The sequence below is a fragment of the Coffea arabica genome, chromosome 6c, assembly GCF_036785885.1.
Source record: "Coffea arabica cultivar ET-39 chromosome 6c, Coffea Arabica ET-39 HiFi, whole genome shotgun sequence".
Taxonomy (NCBI): Eukaryota; Viridiplantae; Streptophyta; class Magnoliopsida; order Gentianales; family Rubiaceae; genus Coffea; species Coffea arabica.
This window is the reverse complement of record NC_092320.1, coordinates 34,832,881-34,845,819: the sequence shown is the minus strand read 5'-3', so window position 1 is coordinate 34,845,819 and position 12,939 is coordinate 34,832,881. Positions and strand designations below refer to the sequence as shown.

Sequence of the window (12,939 nt, the reverse complement as noted above, 5' to 3'; positions counted from 1 at the left end):
ATTTGGTTGGAAACTAGTATAAGAACCATAGAAACGGACCGTGCGATTGTGACGCGCAAAGCCGGCAAATCTGGGAAAACAGGACAGTTCAACGACTGAACTTCAGCTTCATTTTTCTTAATGCTATGTACGGATTTAGGAATTCCTCAAAACATGAAAGTTGTAGCCTTGTAAGTATTGAGTATGCCTGCAAAATTTCAGGTCCATCGGATTAGCGTAACCTGAGTTATCGACGAAATACTCAAGCCTGTTTTGACCCTTTGATTCTGCGCGTTTTTCTAGTTTAGCTTCTGCCGTGATTTTTCGGTTTTGATCCCATTCGATCTGGGTGTCGACTCCTTCATAAGAAATTTAGATATTGGTCTCAGCTTCGAAATGGTATAAAGTATGTCGAAAACCGAGTTCCGTAGCTCCGGTTATGATCGAAACAATATCGATCATCAGAACTGCCCGGTATTTGGACAGTTCTGACGGTACTTTGGCACTCGAATTTTGTTCTGTTCTGAATAGATTCAGGTCTTGGCCAAAACATGAAAGTTTTAGCCTTATGTTTCAGCTTTCTAATGCCTTTGGAATTTCTGAATTTCGATTTCTGTGCTGTGAGTTACGGCCTTGCAAACAGGGCCTGTTTGGTAACCCGCAAGGAAACAGCTGGCACTATTTCGTGCATTTTTGACCTATACCTAGTGAGATCTGGGTTGAAATGTCTTCACGAAAATTGTAGCCCTTTATCTTAGCTTCGAAACGGTGTCTCACCCACTTTGATCCGACACTCCTAGCCTAATTTTTGACCAAAACGGTTTGAGATGGCCGATTTGGCCATTTCCGTTTGCCGTTCCGCGCGGACGTGTGCGGCCGTTTTGCCGTTTCCGCACTTGCGCGTGCCAATTTTGCCGTTTGGCTTGTTTTAAGTACGTTAGTTGCCGTTGTGCTAACCTGTTGTGTTGTCCAGCACCGCCATGGACAAAATCCTGCATCTGAAATTCTGGTGAAGCTTAGCCATAGTGCTAGTTTGTTGTGTTTTAAAGCACCACCAGGGGTAATTTCTGACTTGAGACATCGTTATGTCCTGGATTGTTTTTTCAAATATCAGGGACTTTAAGTCCGATTTCGAGCCTTTTGTATATGTATCCAGTTACTCGTCTGACTATCTATTGGATCAAGATTATTTGATAAGTTGGATTGGAGTACTTTTAGTACTTGATTGTGATGAGTGATTCTTAGTATGTTATTGGCCTTTGAGATATTTGATCTGATTAGTATTTGATTATGATAAGCGAGATTGAAATGATTCTTAATACGTGATCGACTTTCGAGAACTATTTTGATCTGATTAGTACAAGTTGGAATGTCGAGGACGACATTCTTTTAAGGAGGAGAGTTTGTGACGCCCCGAGGCAAAAGAAAAGGGAAAATTTTTCTGGTGAATAGTGTTTTGTGGAGAATCCGGCCAGAAGCCGTGCAAATTCCCTTATATTTTTCTTAAAATTCCCTTTTCTTTGACAAATACTACTTTATAATGGCTCTACTACTCAATCACCCCACAATAAGTGCCAATGAACCTAGAAAGTAGGGTTTCACTCTTCGGTTTCAAGATTGGAGCAAATTAGGGTTTTCGCAATTTTTCGCCGGATGAATTTTCGGTACGGAGCAAGGATCAAATTTGGTGATTAAAAGTGACTCTTAAGTGAGAAATAATATGTGATTAGGAGCAATAAGATAAGGTTGGTGAATAGGAAGTAAAAACCCTAGTACGTGTGTTTTTAAGAAAAACTGCGCGAATCGGCGGGTCCCGCGCACTACTGATTGAAGGCACCACTTGACCACCACTTTCTTACCATACAAGTTTATTGATATTTGAGCAAAATATCTCCTAATTTACAGCTAAGCTTGACCGAAATTTGTGGCTCGAATGCAAGGAGGGAAAGAGAAAATTTTTGTGGTTGAGGTTAAGCCAAGTGTTGGCCAAACTTGTGGTTAGAATTAATTCTTATCTTTCTACTTTCTTATAAGACAAACTTAGCTTAATCTCCTTCATTATTTTCTGCATCTTAGCCGAGCAAGAGAAAGAGAAAGGGAGAGCAAGAGAAAACAAATTCCTTCTTGATTTACACCAACCAAGGGCTAAAATCGAATTCTAAACCTATTGATTGTAAGTTTGGAAGCTTGGCAAGCTAAGGGAACCAAAAACTTCAAGAAATAGTGGAGGATCACTCTTGCAAGCCTTCTTTTTGAGATATAAAATCTGATCTATGGCTTTGATCCTTTTATTCTTGTTTAAGATGTTAAATAGTCCATGTTTTGGTTTGATTACAAGCGATGCAAGTTGTTGTGGTGATTTTTGGATGGAATATGTAAGTTAGAGTTTGATTAATTTCTGCCTAAACTTGTTATATAGTTAGTATATGTTGTATATAAGGTTATATAGGGGGTTTTGGTAGCAAGTGTAGCAAGAAATTATGAAAACTATCATTGAAACCAAAAGATTTCAGATTTCTGGAAATTTTCATCCTATTCTGACCGTTTTTGTTGCCTCATGATAGAGGCCGAATTGGCCTTAGATCAAAACATGAAAGTTGTAGAGAATGGTATTTTATAGTTTTCTACAAAATTTCAGCTCAATCGGAGCATTGTAGCTTGTGAAAAGATGAAAATACCCTTGCTGATTTAGGTTACATTTCAGAGTTCCGCGTGGACAGTTTAGTCTATTTGATTACGTTTATTCATTATAATCCGTTTGGATTTAGCCTTTCACCAAAACATGAAAGTTTTAGTGCCCTGTCTTAACTTTGTAACGCCACCAAGAACGCCTTAAAAGGACCTTGGTAGACTGAGATATGGTCACCTGAATGCAGTACGGTTGATTAGCCGAATAGCTGAAACCAGGTTATGTGAGTTGGGAATTTGATCGGGTTACATTGAAAATTTGACTAAGTGATCTTCATGAACATTGTAGCCCTGTGTCTTAGCTTCGAAACGGCATGAGTTGCGCCTCAATCCGATAAGCATAGCCTTGGATGTGTTATTTCCGCAACCACACGTCGAATCTGTCTTTTGCTAGATTGTATTTCCGCACTTGTTATTACTTTAATTCTTATTCTTATGATGTTATGAGCCTATGGAACGGCTTTTGACTTGAATTTTTGATATGTGTGACTTTGGGTTTTGGTTGAGGAAAAATAATGAAGCCTAAATGGCTGGAAAATTAGGTAAACACAAGGGGCATGCTGCCAAATTTTCACGAGAAAGATAAACTAGCTTTTGGAGTTCTAGTTCTATATTTGGAAAATTTGACTTGGATACACTGAAAACTAGGTTGAGGTGTCTGCATGAAAGTTGTAACTCTTTGTCTAAGTTTCGAGACACTACCTAGTACATTTTGATCTGATAACCACAGCTCCAGTTATGGGCAAAATCGTGTAACCCATTTTGTACCATTTTCTTTTCCGCGCACGCCCGATGCATTCCTTTTTTGTTTTTCCGCTTTGATCGTTTTAGTCCTTATTTCCATTTGTGATCTAGGGTTTGGACTTGAGCAAGACAATAATAAATGATGGATGAGGTTCGTGAGTTGTGGTTGGTGAGTGATCTCTCAACTATTTCCAAAGTTACTTTGAACTAATTCTTGCATTTATTACTCCATTGCATATCATTTGGGTTTGGGTGTGTGCCATGACATAATTTGGCTCCAATGAGTTCCTGGAAAGTCTCATGCTTAGAACCAATGTCTCCACTACTGTTTACACATTCTTTGGAGTACGATGGCTCCTTACTTCTGTTTCACGGTTACCTGATCTAAACGAGCATTGGGTATTTAAGTACAAGAACTTCACTGGCTCACATGAGCAATAAATGAACATTTGATTACTGCATCATGACATCATATCAATGCTTTATTGTGAAATATACTTGGCTGTTGCTTTTACTAGTCATTCACTGAGCTTCTAGCTCACCCCCTATTATCTTCTTCTCCCCACAGGGATCGAAGTAAAGGAGATCTTGTATTTGGATCTTTGTGTGGCTGGATGGCGTACATCTTGTATAGTTTAGATTTGGTTTTGGTTTATGTACTTTGGGCTTGTATAAATATTTGGAATTGAATCGGATGTATATCTACATTCTACGCTTAGAACTAGTTTCCGCTTCGCTTATGATATGTAATTTTGGAGAATTGGATGTATCATTCGAGTTGTACCTTGTAATTTACTTGAGGAATGTAGTAAGTGAGTCCCGACGAGAGTTGGGCAGGCGATCCGCCGAACCCTTTGGTACGTCTTAGGGGGAGGTGGGGTCGTCACATAATCATTGGACTATGCGTAGTGAAATTTTTATGCAGTAAGTCGTATTCCGTTAGAAATAGTAGACTTGGTACCTGCTGTTTTAATGAGTGATATTAAATATTGGTGGTTGGGCAATATTGGATCCTTATCCATGAATCTTTTACTATAATTTAGTCTTGAAGTTAAGTGAGAATTTTCATTTGTGGTTAGAAAGGAAGAAATTTTGATTTGAAAGGGTGATACGGGTCTTGTGTTACAATTGTAAAGATCGAGGGGGCCTTACGTTATCAGTGATTAGTCAATGTACAGTGTATGGGTTTAAGAGCTGGCAAGAATAGTAACCAAGTTTTAACTCTTCTTTTCATCGAGATTAAAGGTTGTGTCACTTCTCACCTTTGGATATCTTTACTGATTTTTCTTAGCATGGTATTTTAGCCATTGCATTATTACGATTTTCTCTCTAGATAGATGGTGGTAGTGGCATGAGTGAGGAGAAGCTCTTAAAAAGTAGAAGAAAACACTGTAGAATCGAGTTTTCTGAGCAAAGAAGAGAATTTCGAGGACAAAATTCTATTAAGAAAGAGAGAGTGTAAGAACCCGGAAAACTTGGTTGTATTTTATTTGTTTCTTTGAATGCATTTTCTTTACTTTAAATTATTGCCTTAATTTTCTCGATATTTTTATGAATCAAGCTTTTAAATCATTTTCTTGGTATAAGTTCGTACATATTAAGTTTGAAGTGCATTATGGACGTGGGACCCGCTAATACAGTGAATGTGTGACAACGGGAAAATTTACTTATATTTCTTAAAATTCCCTCTTATTTTGATTAAATTACTTTATAATATCTTTACTACTTAATTACTCCCTCAATAGTTGCAATAAATCATAAGATTAAGAGTTTTACCCTTAGTTTTATAGTTCGCGTAAGTTAGGATTTTTGCCTTTTTGGCCGTGTGATTAATTGGTGAGGTCTGTGTACTAAATTTGGTGGTTAAGAGTGAGTTTTAGATAAAATAAAGTGTGTGATTAGAAGTGCTAATAAGAAGTTAGTGAATCATAAGTGAAAACACTAGTACGCGCGAGTTAAGAAAAATTGACTTGAACCGATGTGCACCGTTTGCTACCGATTGAATATATCACTTGAACATTACTTTATTACCTTAATCTCCTTGTTTTTAATTGAGCTAATTAGCCCTTAATTAACCCTTAAATCAGCCACCATTATTGACTAAGGAAAAGGAAGAAAACAAAACAAAACAAAGAAAAGATCTTAAAGTGACAAGTGTTGGAAATCCATGGAAGATTGACCAAGACATTTTCCTTTCTTCTTATCTTTCCTTTTGGCTAAAATCCTCTTCATTTTGCTTCCTTTTTGGCCGAACTAGAGAGAAAGAAAAGAGAGGAGAAACTTCAAATTCCATCTTGGGTTTTGCTTGATTTGGAGAGAAATCAACAAGAACCACAAATCTAATCCGAACAAAGGTGACAAAGGAAGCTTGAGGTAGAGTGATTTTGCATAGATAACTCTTGTTTTTGTATTTTCTTTGGAGGTTTGAAGGTATGAAGTTGAGGAACTTCCTTCTCTTTCTATTCTTGCAATTTATTGGGAAGATGACTTGAAATTGGAAGTTTGATGGAAGATAACCTAGATTTGTGAAGATTGGTGAAATTTCCAGCTTAGGGTTTCATTTTCCAACTATGAAATGATAAATTTAGTTTGATTGATATTTTCCAGATTTGATATAAGTTATTTCATCTATGATTTGGCATGTATATGATTAGTAGAAGCTAGTGTAGTGTGAAGGTGGAATTTCTAGCTTTTAATCGCAATTACTGATGGTTATATGCAAATTTTAGCTTAAGAAGTGTAATTTCAGTTCTGTCCTGTTTTTGGAACCGATCTGACCTTCATATTTGTCCATGATAAAGGCTGAATCAGTTTTTGCTCAAAACATTAAAGTTGTAGGGAATGGAGTTAACTATCTACCTGAAAAGTTTCAGCTCAATCGGAGAACTGCAGCTTGTGAAATGACTAAAATACCCCTGACTGCCAAATGCCTTATTTCGCGGGCAGCTTTCTGTTTTCTCTGAGATTTCACATTTTAACCTTGAGAATGCATGAAATGGATGTTGATGTCTTTATAGGAAATGTAGGTCTCTGTCTTAGCTTCGAAATGCCATAAAGTGTACCCCAATCCGATAAGCGTAGCTTCAGTTGTGACCAAAATGCAAAAAGACATCAAACCTGCTATTTAGCTATTCATCTTTAAAACTAGTTTCCGGTTGCATTGCTAGACTTGCCTTGTATTTGGATGACATTAAGCCTAGTTGAAGGGCTATTGTGTTAATATTGCTTATGTGTGACTTTGGGCAGAGTTGAGGAAAATAATGAAGCCATAAATGGCTGGAAAATAGCGAAATACAAAGGGCATGCTGCCCATATTTCTATTACTTGCTCTTGTTATTCTTGGTTTTGATGATCACAAAAGTTTGTTTATACAGACCAAGAAAGTGAACACTTTGATCAGGCCTGTTGGAACAAGGAAAGCATATGTTTGATTGACTCCAGTCTACGATGCTTTGGATGTGGCAAACAAGATTGAAATAATATAAACGAATTTAGTCATTGTTTTGTTCCGATCAAAGATACTGTCTTTTAAGTATGTCTAGTTTATCATTCTTGGTACTTTGAAATGTTTATCTAACCTTCTTCAAATACAAGTGTTTTTGTCTATCCAAGAATCAGGTTCAAATATGTCATGAAATGCAAAACAACCAAAATGAGAAGCAAAAACAGGACAATCAGGTCGGACGGCCAAAAGGAAACTGTCGGACGTCCGAAAGGATAAAGAACATCAGGAAGGAAGCACCGTCGGACGCTCACATGGGAGCATCGGACGTCCGGAAGGATCGGACGCACACCTCGGACACATATCAACCAGATCGGACGTCCGAAAAATTCCAAGATAACTTGCTAGCTCTCGGCCCATGGTCGGACGCTGTGCTGTCGGACGACAAAAAACTCATCGGACGTCCGAACTTCAACTTGGCTATCATCGGACGATTGGTTCGGACGATGATTCGATCGTCGGACGTCCGACAGCCCCAACGGCTAGTTGACTCTTCAGCTGCCTTCTATCCGTTGGAAGCATTGATGAAGCCCATTTCTGGTTCCCTTTAAAATCATATTTGTCTGAACCAAGCAGGGACTTTTGCACACTTTGTTTACAAGATCTCAAGAGATATTTTAGCTAGAAAATAGTCTCCAAAGCAAGATTTGTTTTAAAGTGGTGTGAATTTCTGGTGAGCATTTCTTTTGTGGTTGAAAGGATCTTTAGTGTAGCTTTGTTGAGGGTTTTCTGAGTGATTGTAAAACTTCTTAGCTTGACTAAGTGAGGCTTAGGGCAAGGAGGAAGTGCTCCCTCCATTGTACATCTAGTTGATCTTCTTTCATCAAAGAAAAGTTGCTCTTCCTAGTGTTTGGTCTTCAAGTTTGAGGATAGCTTGGTAGACACTTGGTTTGATTCCCTATCTTACTTTTCTGTTTAATAAAAATTCTTATTGCTTATCTATACTTGTTTTTCTGATCAATATTGCTATTGTCTTCTAATTTACTTAGTTGATCATTACTAGAAAAGAAGGTAAATTTTTATTAAAGAAAAAGTGCATAAATTTGGTTAAGATTTTAATCAACCCAATTCACCCCCCTCTTGGTTGTCTTTGGGACTTACAATTGGTATCAGAGCTTGGTCTCTTTGAGATTAAGCTCTAACGGCTTGGAGTAAAGATGACAACCAGTCATGCTATGTTTGTTGAGGGGCAATCTGTTACTAGGCCTCCCATGTTTAGTGGCTCTAACTATGTTAGCTGGAAAGAACGGATGATTATCTTTTTGCAATCTATTGATATTGAACTATGGTTTATTGTGAGTGAAGCACCGCATGAAGCTAACTTTCTTGATGCAGATACAGGGTTGCTTCGGCCAAAAACGAGAGCTGAAATGAATGCTCAAGATAGGACTAACCTCACATTGAATGCCAAGGTCATGAATGTTCTTTATAGTGCCCTAGATTCAAATGAATCAATTGATTAAGGGTGGAAGGAATTTCTCATTGAATTCCCTCGTGAAGTTTAACCAGGTACGTGGAGTTTGCTCCCTTTCCCACCTGGCCCTTACTACGTTCCACCAGGAACGGGCCGCGCCTTCTAGCTGGAAAACGGCAAAGGTAACTTGCCTCTCTTCAGAGTAATGCAACGCGGCGAATATATCCTCCATTCGCTCGAACCAATTCTAAGCAACTTCAGGTTCAGGTCCTCCAAGAAATTTTGGAGGAGCAAACTTTTGAAACCGCTCCAGGGCCCTATCCTCGCCTACTTCGGGGTCCCTTTGTTGGTTACCAGGTACTTGACCCTGCTGGTCAACCAAACGGGCCAACAAATCAGTCATTCGATTAATAGCTGTTGCTACTTGGTCCCCTCCATCACCTCGGGGTCCCTGGTTTTGATTCGCCACCGAACCTTGTTCCTCCCCTTGATCTTGGACTTGCCTAGGTTCTCGTCCACGGCCCCGAGTACGTCTTTGTCTAGTCTCCATCATTACTCAGTGGCCTAGTGCCCAAGTACGATAACTAACCGGGTAAGCAATATGATATATGATAGATGCTCATATGAAAAGTCAAGTAAGAAATGAAAATCGAAAACACGACAAGCAAGTGAAATGCACTGTAGTTAAAATTAATGATGGAATAAAGTCAAAGGTCAAAAGTCAATAGTCAGCAGTCAATAGTCAAAGATCAAGATCAACAGTCAAGGTATTATACATTAAAAGACTCATAGCAGTCATTTACAAGCTAACGAAACCAAAATAGCAAGTACGAGTCCCAAAAGTACAGATATAGTCATATCAAGCAAAACCTAACACGAGTAGTCAAAAGGAACTATACAACCACCAGGTCACTACATCCCCTAACCTGTCTATGTACAATGTCAAAATCATCCACTATCCTAGCCTAATGGTGAAGACCTAGTCAACGGCGGGACTAGCTGACCCCCCAGCCTCAGTAGGTTCATCTCCTGAACCAATATCCATATAAGAAGCCTCATCGCTTGCTTCTCCTAGAAGGTCGTCACAAACATTCAGAATGGACTCCGCCCTAGTCCTCACCTTCATTGTCCTAGTCACCATGCGTTCTTCAGTTTCCTCCTACTGTGCGCAAAGGTCGTCAATCCTTTCTTGGCCCTCAACATTATCATACTCGAGCTCTTTAATCTGCTCGGCTTGCATCTTATTGGCTTCCTTTAGTTGTTTCACTTCGGCTTCAAGCCTAGCATTATCCCTGGCAAGCTCCTTACGCTCTTTTACTACCGCCAATACCACTTCATTAGGGTAGCCATAAATATGACGGCACTCGCAACGCCTATAGCGGTTTGACGGGCTCCAATAAACTCTAGATCCTCCAGGCCGGATTTGATACTTAATCACGGGAAGGGCTCCTTGGGGCTTCTCACCAACAGGACTATTACTATGGCCGCTAGGTCCGTCCATCCTACATAAAAGTGTAAATAAACTTTAGTACTTTTAAGGGAATTAATAAAATAGAATCCTTAAGTCGGAAATTTCTAATTCGCCCAGGCTAATTCAAACCTAGGCTCTGATACCAACTGTGACAGCCCCACCTCTCCCTAGGGCGAACCCTAGAGTATCAGCGGACTGCCTGCCCAGCTCTCGCCGGGACTCAGTCGATCAAAGAACTAGCAACTCAAAATAACTGGGAAAAATAGCTTCAAATTAAATCATACGACCCTAATAACACATAACTATCAATCAACTTTCAAAACTTAATACGGCAAGCTAAGAGTCACACTTACCATTCCATACTACGAATTACATGACATAAGTCAACTTATAGATTCAAGCTTACAAGAGTAAAAGTAAAGTCATCTTAACAAAAGTTTCAAGTTCAAGCAAAACAAAGCTAAGAAAGCTCTTGACCGTTAGTCCATCCCCGATCTGTTAAGGAAAACAAAGGGAGTGGGGTGAGCTAAAGCTCAGTGAGGTTCCAAGTAAAGCAAGTAAACACATAGCCAAATTAAGGCATAGAATAATTCAAATAAATACCGTATGATACAATAACAATTAACCACAATTCAAATCAAGGATACGGGTGGCTTTCAAAAGCCAAAATCCCCTTGAGCTTGATCATAAATGTCTTCGTTGACACTCCGTCAACACTTGTATACACAGAATATTAAGTCCGTAGAACACCACTTTCACCTGCCTCCGTCCACCAATCAACCCCCCACCGGGCCCGCACTTCATAAACAGTAGTTAGGTAATACTCGAGTATACCGGTTTCAGTGAACAGTAAACAGTCCTCAAGGTTTATCGGCCTTCTCGACCAAGCCCTGGCCGGCTCGATAGAACCGACTCACCTATGAGGTTGGGTACCCAAACAGTAGTAGTAGTTGATGGGACATCACCCAAACAACTCAAGAACAATCACATATAGAGGATTCACATTTCACAATAGCAGTATACAGAGCCTCAATGGAATGTAAGGGAGGACGAGTGCGATAAAGTACACACTCGCCTCCAATTTTATCAAATCAGGGTTGGGCTCAAACAGTCGTAAATCAAGTATTCAAATATTTCACATAAGTAGGTAGCAGGTAGTGGAACACTCACCTGTCAATCAAAAGAAGCAATCGATGTCAAACGTCTTAGTTACGGTCACCTTCGTTTCCCAAACCTAGGGCAACGAGCGAAATCGTTAACAATTAGATTCATGCCCCACTAGGTTAGGCTTAATAAGAGACTAAGTGAGTAGTCTAAGCTACTTAATCCGTCATGCAAACAAGGTCCAAACCATGGTAAAAGTTCATGAGAAAACAGGTTTAGTAGGTGCATGAAAGTTTGACAAAAGAAAAGTTCCAATTATGCTTAAGGATTTCTTCTCGGGTTGCACAGTCATGCCCTGGCAGTCTTAGGAAAACGGTCATAACTCACTGTAGAAAAGTCGAAATTAGGTGCTGTCAGTGGCGTTGGAAACTAGACTCGAAGGGCTTTCCAACGGTACCAAGATCACACTGTGGTTCGTCTCCTATCAACAACAGTAATTCAGACAAGGTGGATGTTTTTCCAACCCTGGATCAATATTAATCCTATACCAAACTACTCTAGTTCTAGGGCTAACTTCATTAGTTTTGATTCAAATTCACCCAATTCACTCCTCAAGTGATCATATATAAGGATTCAAGTCACTTAGAATCAATGGAGTTTACAATATAACATACAACATGATTTAAGGTAGCCATAATGATCCCATAACCACAAGAATCCTAAAACAGTCTACTAATGGTTCAAAATCACCACTTTACTTGCTTCAACTCCATTCCAACTTGCTCAGAGGCTTAACCAATAGTTAACCTAGTTTATTAGGCTTGATGAGGACAAAATTTAACAGCAAAATTGAGGGAAAATCCCTCCTACAAGAACCGGCCAGCCTAGACAAAGCAACCAGCCCATACTTTTCAACATTTGTTCAATCTTCACCCTTACATGTTTTCTACTCAATCATCATATCAAGTGGTAGTTCTAGCTCAAAAGAGGTTTAAAACATAATAATACCTCATAAACAAACATGAATAAGAATCAAACATTTCATCAAACACTTGGTATACATACTAAGAAACCTAGCTACTACTTGTTTACTTCAAGAAACTAACTCAACATCTCAACCAAACAACTTATATGTTTGCTATTAACAATTCAAGTGCATGATCTATCATCAAAAACCAAGATTTAAAGGACATATACCTCTCTTATAGTGAGCTTGCACCACCAAAATCACTTCACCAAAGTAAGTCTTCAAGCTTGGATCAAACACTTGGAGTTGTAGGAACTCTCTCACTAATTCAGATTTTTTTTCTCTCTTGATTGTTGTTCTTGGTTTGCTAGAGTAAGAAAACAAGTTTATGGAGCTCACTCTCTCTCTCTCTTGAAGCCAAGAAATTCGGCCAACACAAGAAAAGAAAAGGCCTTGGCTAGTTTAAATAATCTTCTAATCTTGGTTCCAACAAAATACTTGGCTAGGATTTTGCCACATGTCCACTTACTTGTCCAACTCTCTCTTAATCTTTGACTAATGGTGTCTTAACCTTTCCAAATGCACCAATCATTCTTTAACACCTCTAACTAATCTTTCCAAATGCACCAATAAGATTTTAACACCTCTAACTAACCTTTCCAAATGCACCAATAATATTTTAACACCTTTAACTAATCTTTCCAAGTGTACCAATCATATTTTAGCACCTATAATCCTACATGTAAGATTTCTACCACTAATATAAAGACACTTGGTAAAATGTAAGTGGTGCATTAATTAAAATTATCTTAAAAAAAATGTTTTACTACAAGTAAAAGGAATAAAGTGTAATGCATGAAAATTATTGTAACACCTAGAAAAGCAAATGTAATGGCATATAATATATGATTTAAATCCTAGAATAAGGCAATTAATTTGAGGAAATTGTGTTTTAAAAATGAGGGTTCTCACACATATACACGGTTTGCCAAATCAAAAGAAAATGAACCCGTTACACATTAGGGTTTCATATCAAGAGCTATACAAAAGACATTTACATGCTCAACTTG

The 12,939-nt window shown here is 38.7% G+C and overlaps 1 long non-coding RNA gene across 1 annotated transcript; it reads right to left on the bottom strand.

Moving 5' to 3' along the window:
- Positions 1-10,269: 10,269 nt before the first annotated feature.
- LOC140008049 (uncharacterized) lies at positions 10,270-12,292 on the bottom strand. The gene is made up of 3 exons (XR_011815464.1): positions 12,100-12,292; positions 10,969-11,032; positions 10,270-10,293 (listed from the first exon to the last, which is right to left on the bottom strand). It is a non-coding gene; the product is annotated as an uncharacterized lncRNA (long non-coding RNA).
- Positions 12,293-12,939: the final 647 nt, after the last annotated feature.